This window comes from Podarcis gaigeae (genome assembly GCF_964106915.1).
Source record: "Podarcis gaigeae genome assembly, chromosome: 2".
Taxonomy (NCBI): Eukaryota; Metazoa; Chordata; class Lepidosauria; order Squamata; family Lacertidae; genus Podarcis; species Podarcis gaigeae.
The window spans coordinates 5,559,933-5,568,863 of NC_139679.1; the positions used below are offsets into that span (position 1 = coordinate 5,559,933).

Below are 8,931 nucleotides of genomic sequence, written 5' to 3' on the forward strand. Positions count from 1 at the left end.
GTCGCCACATTTGGCCGCCGAGGCTTTGCGGTGGCCTCGTTCCTCCTCTCCGGAGTCTTTTGGCTGCCGCTGGCCAGACGTCATCCCCCCGCTTGGGCTTGGCCTGGAGAGTCCTCAGCGCCTCCTTTCATCCCGCGGTGGCGGAGAGAGAGAGACAGCAGCAGATGGAGCGAATTAAGCTGCTGCCACTCGCGCGCTCGGCTCCGCTGGTTCCAGCTTGGGACGCAGCCGCTGGGAAGCTGCAAAGAAGGGGAAGCATGGAGAGGGCAAGGCTGGCGCATGGGGGGCAGAAGTCCCCACGCAACTGAATGTGGTCCTCAGTAGCTACACATACAAGACGCTCCCGGTCCTGTGCAGAATTGATACTTTCAATCATCCCAAACGGCTGGTTATGGCGCGGGCGCGCGCGCACAATTTTCGTATAGGATAGCGCAGCAAACTTTTCTACATTGACCAAAACTCTGCGCTGCCTGCCTGGGATTATACGTTAACAATCGGGGTCCAAAATTACATTAGTTTATTCCTGCCTGAAAAGTTCTTTGTCCCTGGAACGGTTGCAGCCATTGGCAAGCCCCACCAAGAGCATTCCTCCCTTAAGATCTGCCTTTATACAATCCATCTTTTCTTTATGCAATATATTCATAAAAAGAAGTTTTACATCACACAGCCATCTTGGCCATCCTCTGCACCCATCCAGGCACTGTGCATATACACTGTTGCTCATCTTTCCGTGTATGTGAACTGTTCACACATGCAGGCTATCACTTCATTGCTGCTGTGATGTATGAACGACACATCACAGATCAAAGGCCACAAATCAAGCACATATTATTGCTTTACATTTCCCAGACATGATGTTTCAAAGGAGTCAGTGAATACAGTCAGCTATCCCTCATCAGGCCTCCATAATTCAAGTGTGGAAAAAGGAAATGATGTCCTGAGTGGCAGTTGAATGCTATAAACTCCAGTGTTCTAGATTGTATTTGAAAACCTGTAGTGTTACCTTGTTGATAGCCCTTTCACACATACAAATCATCCATTGATTTTACAACCATCAAATGACTGCATGTGTGAACAAGACCCGTACCATGCATGTACACAGCTCACGACTCATTCCTGCCTGTCTGTTCCACCCTTCCCCCTTCCCCACATGCACACCTCTTCTAAGCTTTAATCTATAAATCTAGTCAGGCAGTCTTATAAATGTACTACTGCAGTATTCTCCAGATCAAACAGATTAAAAACAAACAAGTAAACAACAAACCATTTTTCAAATAAGAAAAAAAAATCACAATAATTTGGCTGTTCAAAAAAAACAGCACATAGAAATCCTAAGCCTAATCACCTGGGGGTTAAACCACAGAGCCTACGGCTTGCCGATCAGAAGGTCTGAATCCCCGCAAAAGGGTGAGCTCCTGTTGCTCAGTCCCAGCTCCTGCCAACCTAGCTGTTCGAAAGCATGAAGTGCAAGTACATAAATAGGTACCACTCCGGCGGTAAGGCGTTTCTGCGCTGCTCTAGTTCGCCAGAAGCGGCTTAGTCATGCTGGCCACATGACCCGGAAACTGTACGCTGGCTCCCTCAGCCAATAAAGCGAGATGAGCACCGAAACCCCAGAGTCGTCCGCGACTGGACCTAATGATCAGGGGTCCCTTTACCTTTAAGCCTAATCACAGGAAAAACTCAAATATCAACTTACCTATATAAACATTTAACATAGTCCCAATAACATTTAAATGCAGCTGATGTGTCCTCCCTCCGGGCCACGTGTGCCAGTTTAGCATGTGCTAAGCTTAGCTGCATGCATATAGATTAGCAGTCATGATGAACACATTGATACGTGACAAGGACTGCTTACACAAGCCTTTTTCCTATGATCTGCATCATATTTGAATCCAGCCATGGACCATCATGCATCCTAAGTACTGTTAGCATTTACAATTTGGACCAGAAATAGGGCAGGTGCTGTACAGTTCAGCTGTTTAAAACCTTTGAAGTCAATTAAAGTTAAACAGTGTAACTTATCATCTACAAAAAAATAATATTAAATCCTTCCAGTAGCACCTTAGAGTGCAGTGGAAGAGCCTGTCCTTTCACCCTTATTGGAGTAAGATCTACCTGACAATTCAACTGTATGGGCCTGTCAGTCCCAGAGAATGGACTGAAAGCCCATGGGACAGTTCCACTGTGAAATGCTTGGACGAGAGATCAGCTGTGAATTACAGTGGTACCTCTAGTTATGAACTTAATTCGTTCCGGCAGTCCGTTCTTAACCTGAAACCATTCTTAACCTGAGGTACCACTTTAGCTAATGGGGCCTCCCACAGCTGCCGTGCCACCAGTGCACAATTTCTGTTCTCATCCTGAGGTAAAATTCTTAACCTGAGGTACTACTTCCGGGTTAGTGGAGTCTGTAACCTGAAGTGTTTGTAACCTGAGGTGTTTGTAACCCGAGCTACCACTGTATATGTAGGGTTGCCACATTTTGAAGAGCAAAAAAGACACATTTGCCGACTTCTAACTATGGATCTCTATGACTATTCTCATCATGAAAAAGAGGACATATCCTGGAAAAAGAGGACATATGGCAATGCTGCTCTAAGCTCCTCACAGGCAGTCAAAGTAATAATAAGTAGGAAACTTTATGAAGATCAAGAACAGGGGTCAGCAAACCTTTTCAGCAGGGGGCTGGTCCACTGTCCCTCAGACCTTGTGGGGGCTGTACTATATCTTTTGGGGGGAAATGAATGAATTCCTATGCCCCACAAATAACCAAGAGATGCATTTTAAATAAAAGCACGCATTCTACTCATGTGGAATGTAAAAACACAGAGATTCCTGGACCGTCCACGGGCCGGATTTAGAAGGCGACTGGGCTGGATCTGGCCCCTGGGCCTAAGTTTGCCTACCCATGATCAAGAATAATGGCACTGAGGTGTCCTCCATTTGGGCCATCGTCTAAGGCAGCATGGCCAACTACGTCTGAGTTACCCATTCCTGCTTTAAATGCCAACTGGTTCAAGCATGATTCCATCGTGTCTCTCTTGCCAGCACCATCTATGTGTGAATCTCCCTTTCTGTAAATCGAGGGTGGCAAATAAGACCCTTCAGTCCCCTCTATATGATCCTTGGAGCTCTCTGCAAGTGATGTTCTCGTTGAGTGCTTTTACTTGGAAGGAATGTGTCTGTAGCCAAACTTAAGGATGTATAATTCGACTCCCACCTGTCCTTTGCTACCCTTGTCTCTCCTCAACCCCCCCCCCCCCATTGCTTATTAAGCTTCTTGGGAGCAAGTGCCAATATTTTTCTTGGGAGAAAGTGCCAATATTTTTATTGTGTAAATGCAAAACACAATTGATGCTAATGGTACTGTATAAACAAAAGTAAATGAAATTATTACTGCTACCACCATGCAAATTAAAAGATCACTTGGAATGCACAACTTTTAATTTTTCTATTACATCTCTAAGACTAAAATGAATCTCTTAGTCCTGAGGTTGTAATAAATCACCAGACTTTTCCTTCTTTCTTTTTTGGAGAGGAGGGATGGAAAGGGCTAAAGTACTGGGTGGGGGAGCCCTGGGCCTTTCTGTCCCTGGGGAACTCTCCTAAGCCACACCTGCTCCTCAGGCTCACCTGACCTACTTCAAGTTCCCCTGAGTGCTTTTTGCCAGGCTGGAATGTGCCCTTGGACCTTGGTGATGCATCTTGGCATGTAAGAAGTTCTTCACCTCTGAACTGAAGTTCCCCAGACACTGAAATTGGTTTCGTAGTTCAGTGCCAGGCCTGGCCAGCAGGGGCTGTTGCAGGATCGACTATTATGACATACATCTATGATATAGAGGTGTTTGCATGTGTACACACACACCCCTCTGGCCTGAGAAATGCGCACAGTGCTCCTTACGCGTAAATGCATGCCATGTTGGTCTGTTTGCCCCTTGAAACAAAGTGCTGCCCGTCCGCAAAGCTCTACCTGGCATCCAGAGCAGAAGCCAGTTGGGGGCTCCCCTTTTCTCTTCACGACTGGGCAGACAGCCCTGTGGGGCAGGCGCCATGTTTTTCACACAGTCCAGCATCCCTTCCCCTTCTATTGATTCCCTCAAATGTGCTTATAGCCTGCCTCCTCTGCCAAGGGCGCAGCAGGACAGATCACTGCTAACAAACAAACAAAGCAAGGTGCCAGGAGAACTGCCCCTTGCAGGGAGGTGACCTGAGGAGAAAATGCAGGTGGGGCAGGAAGGCCGATGGGGCAAATGGTTCAGAAGGGTGGCCATAATGTGCTTAAGCTTAAACTGTGAGCCAGAAAGGGGCATTTACATGATGGCCTTCAGCTTGGCTTTGCCAGACCTGCAGGTCAGCCTGGTTGCCAGTGCTTTGCCTTTGCACCCCCACCTGCAGTTCAATTTCAAATTGAGTGGCAAAAACAGGTCACCTGGTGTCTGCCTACCTGTCAAACTGTGGATGGCAGGGGAAGAGAATGATCTGTACGGTTCCACTCATAGGTTTAAAAAGAGACAGATGACAAGGAAAGCCTCAACACTGAATGGAAGGGCTACAATACATCCCCTCAGAAACAAGTGTGAGGCGATCATGTAACTGAAGTAAACAGCAAATAGATATAATATTATTTTGATGATGCATTAAGCTTTAATATTAATACTATTATTACATCACTTTCTACCAAAATAGAGTTTTAAATTTTTACGAAGTATAAAAACCAGTTGCATAAATAAACATTAAAATATAAACACGGTCACCCAAAATTAAAATATACTATAAAACACAATGAAAATACAATAGGGTGCAAGGCTTTAAATGGCAATACAAAAGACTGAGCGACATACAAAAGATTTTTGAAAACTTACGACTGCTGTCTTATACCCACTTACCTGGCTATACGGTAAGTGCCATTCAAATGAGCAGGGCTTGCTTCTGAGTAGACATGTCTAAGACTGCTTTGTAAGAGTCCATATGGAAGATACTGTGGCAATTGCAACCATTGTTTCACAGGTGTTTTCTTTAACCGCTGGCCCAAACTCCCTAGAATTAGTCTAGTCAATTCATGTGCACAGCAGTACTACTGCTTGTTTCAAAGTTGTCATAGAATATGAAATAGATCTCGAGATGCAATATAACCAGGACATCGTATCACCTAGTCACCAGGTAGGTAGGTCCATAGCAGCATCTATGTGCATGGTACTTTACAAATAACAGGCTTGATGGGGACCTCCATGTGGGGCGAGTGGGTGGCTGCAAATTTGTTGCCTTTGTAGTTATGAATGTGTTTTTACTGAAATCAAATGTGAGCCAGTATACTATGGAAAAATCAGGTGCTTCCTCTGATGCCACCTTCTTATGCTCAGAAAAAAGGGATTACTTTGCCGGACCATGATGCTAAATGCAGCAAACACCACCTCAGTATGCAATTTGAAGCCACGTAAAACAGGAGCAAGAAACAGCAGTGGCAGAGGAGCGAGGACATCAGCTCAGCCAAAGGTAGAAAGGTGCATTGTATATTTTTTGACGGTTGGTCAAGAAGGCATACCTTTTTGAACTGAACTTTGGATGAGTTGTTGATGCCTTCCTTCCTCCTGCATCGCTCTTCTGTTCCATTAATTTTGTCATTGGTCTTGTGCTTTTATTCTATGATTTAAGTATAATTGATGCTTGTTCTATTTGTAACCTGCCGTGGGATATTCAAGGGAAAGGCAGCCTGGTAGTACAAATAATATATAAATCTAAGCAGAAGTAAAACACATGGCTCCACTTTTCAGAACAGCAAAAGTGAGATGTTTCTAACTTTTGGTGGGATTTTCTTTTTTATAATGTGCACACAGGTACTTCAAAGTAGTGGCTGTGAACACACCATGCATCCAATGTGCATTTAAAGAACACATCCCCCCCCCAAAAAAAAATATCCTGGGACTTGTAGCTTACCCCACAGAGAGCTACAATTCCCAGCACCCTTAACAAACTAGAGTTCCCAGGACTCTTATGTGTGTGTGCATGAAATGTATGGTTTGCATGCAGCCAGTGAGCACTTCCAGATATTGAAGAATTTGCAATCAAAGCACTGGCAACCAGTTTATTTATTGGATTTCCCTTGGAAAGGATAAATCAGGATTAAATGGGGGTGGGAATACAGGCTGGCATTTTGACACCAACAATATAATGTGGATGCGGAGGGGGGGGGGGCGGAACTTGCTTGCATGCAAAGTGCATATCCCATAAAAAACACCATTCTGAACCTTTGAGAATATTTGACACCGTGACCCTGAGATACTCGCTGGAGGTGGGCTTTTGACTGTCTGCTTCCCTGCTGTCCCCCATTTAGTCTTTATTTATTCAAACATATCTTTGCAAACTTGAGGGGACAAGGTTTTTCAGAATTCTAATAAGCCCCAGGGTGAACTGTATTTTATCCCCCCGACATGTTTTATTGCATGAATAACTTAATGTGACGAGGAGAATGTGTCTGTTAATGTGCACTGGAGGACAACCGACAGGTGGCTTAGGCAAACCACACCTGCCTGGAGCAGCAATGTCCAGGTTGATTTTCTTACATGTATATCCTACTGTTTTTCCACTCTGGAATCCAATGTGGCATATATGTGTTTTCCAAGAGGTCTCCCACTCACCCACTGACCAGACCCAGGCCTGAAAGGTGCTGGTCTCATATACTTTCAGGCCACAACCCTGGACCACCAGAGAACATCTGGTGTATTCACAGCAAAAACCTCTGCCATGAGTGATTAGAGGGTCCCAAAGTTCAGTTTCCTGAACCTCCTTGCCTCAGATACTGCGAAAGAATGTAAAACACAACACATTTAAAAATACAAAAGCAGCAGCTATAAAAGTGTAATAGCAGCTCGGCACAAGAGAATGCCACCTCAGCACAAACTATATTATTATTATTATTATTATTATTATTATTATTATTATTATTATTATTACTGTAGCTGGCTGTAGCGTGTCTCCTTATAGAATCATTATTGCACAGCAAGGATAGACTTGCCTGGGTAAAAACTGCCTTTTGATTTTGGGATGCACAAGGGCAAAGTGAGCCAAAAAGTGTGTTTTGATTCTAGCCAATGCCCATAAACGGGTACTTTTACCTGGGAGGGACGTCAGGGGGGTTAGGCAGTCATTACCACAAAGTTCCCTTCAAAGGCAACGCGATCACGGCTTGACTCATAGGCGTTCCATGGCTCTAATGGTTTTAATGAAATCAAGAGGCTTGCATGAAACATCCAGGAACCCTAACGCCCTCTCAGGTTGCAGAGCACCTCCTACAGCCTGGGGTGGCAAATATTCTGATTCAGTACCAGAGGCAATTGTCTTTCGCCTCCTGAAACGGGAAGATCCCCCATCTTCTCTCTGCCCCCCTCCAACTCCAGCAGCTGCTCTCAGAAGAGGCTGCCTCCTTCCAAGGTGAGTAAATATTAACTCCTCCCGAGGGGAGTTCTGCACCTTTGCAGCATGTCTTGGCACATCTGTTCTAGCTGCGGAGCCACATGGAATTTCGAAGAGGGGGGGCAGGGTGCCTTACTCAACCCATCACCTGGGAGGGTGTCTGAATGTTTCCAACCTGCCATCTGGGTGTTTAAGGAGCATGTTGTTGGACAAGTGTTATTAAGGGCATTTCGGTAGCAACAGCCCTTTCCAGAAGTAGCTCTTTTACAACGTAAGGAGAGGCGCCTGCCTCAAGTGGTGGCTTTTGGTTTGGATGTGATTAGGGCAATGGAGTGGGCGACAGACAGATCAGATCCATGGGGCAAAATGCATCATGCAGGTCCTGCATCAAGTCCTGCAGAGAGCTGCACAGGAGGTTTCAAATGCATTGTGCAATTGCCTTGTGCAATTAAAATCCGTACAAAGACTGCACACAAGCTATAACTTTAAAGTACATTGGAAGCATCTATTGCCTCAAAGAATTCTGGGCACAGCAGTTTACCTCTCTGAGTTGCAGTCCTCAGCAGCCCTTAACAAACTACAGTGCCCAGAATTCTTTGAGAGGGGAAATGTGCTTTCAAGTGTGCTTCAAACACAGAGTGTGCACAGAGCCAGAGCTAATGTACTCAGCTCAGAGCAAACATAAATGCCTCTGCAATTGAGCCTCAGGTGTCATAAATAGGTATAGCCCATCTTAAAACTTGCTTCATTGCATTATAACAGGAATTGTCATCAGCTAATGGTCCATTTTGCTTGGGCTAACCCTTCTTTACAATGTCTGGGTAGGGGTTAGGCTTCAAAGAAAAGTGGTTTCTGCAACGCCAGAGCTCCACAGAGATCCTGAACAGCCTGTGAGAAAAGCCAAAATAGTTTGTTTGTGCTGAGATGGCGTTCTCTTGTGCCGAGCTGCTATTATACTTTTATAGCTGCTGCTATTGTATTTTTAGATGTGTTGTGTTTTACATTATGATTTTCAGCTTGTAGTGTTTTGAGTTTTTTAATCTGTTGTGAGCTGGCATGAAAGGCAGCCAATAAACAAATAAATAAATAGGTGATGGGATTTCAGCAGAAGAGTTCTATTTTTGGCATAGAAGCGCACAACATTTGCCCTTCGAGGCATCTGCTGTGTGTGACTCTGCACACGCACATTCTTTTCTGAAGAACAATTAACGTCCCAGGTTCCAGGTGACCAGCATAGTGGGGGTCCCTGCATAGCCTATTTGCCATTAAGCCTCATTCCCCACTTCTCCCCACCTATCCTTTGCTCTGGGAACCGCAAGTCAGCTCAAGTCACCCCTTCTCTAAGAACCTAAGAAGAGCCTTCCTGGATCAGGCCAACGTCTCATCTAGTCCAGTGGCCAACCAGATACTTATGAGATACAGGCAGGCAGGACGTAAACGCAATTGCCCTCTCCCTGTGGGAATGTTCCGGGAGGCAGGAGAGGATATAGTTTAATTATATCCTTCCCAATTTGTGTT

The 8,931-nt window shown here is 45.1% G+C and overlaps 1 long non-coding RNA gene across 1 annotated transcript in view; it reads left to right on the plus strand.

The window, feature by feature from the left end:
• LOC310840262 overlaps window positions 1-8,931 on the plus strand; it is a 161,987-nt gene that overhangs the window by 128,644 nt on the left and 24,412 nt on the right. The window lies entirely within an intron of this gene.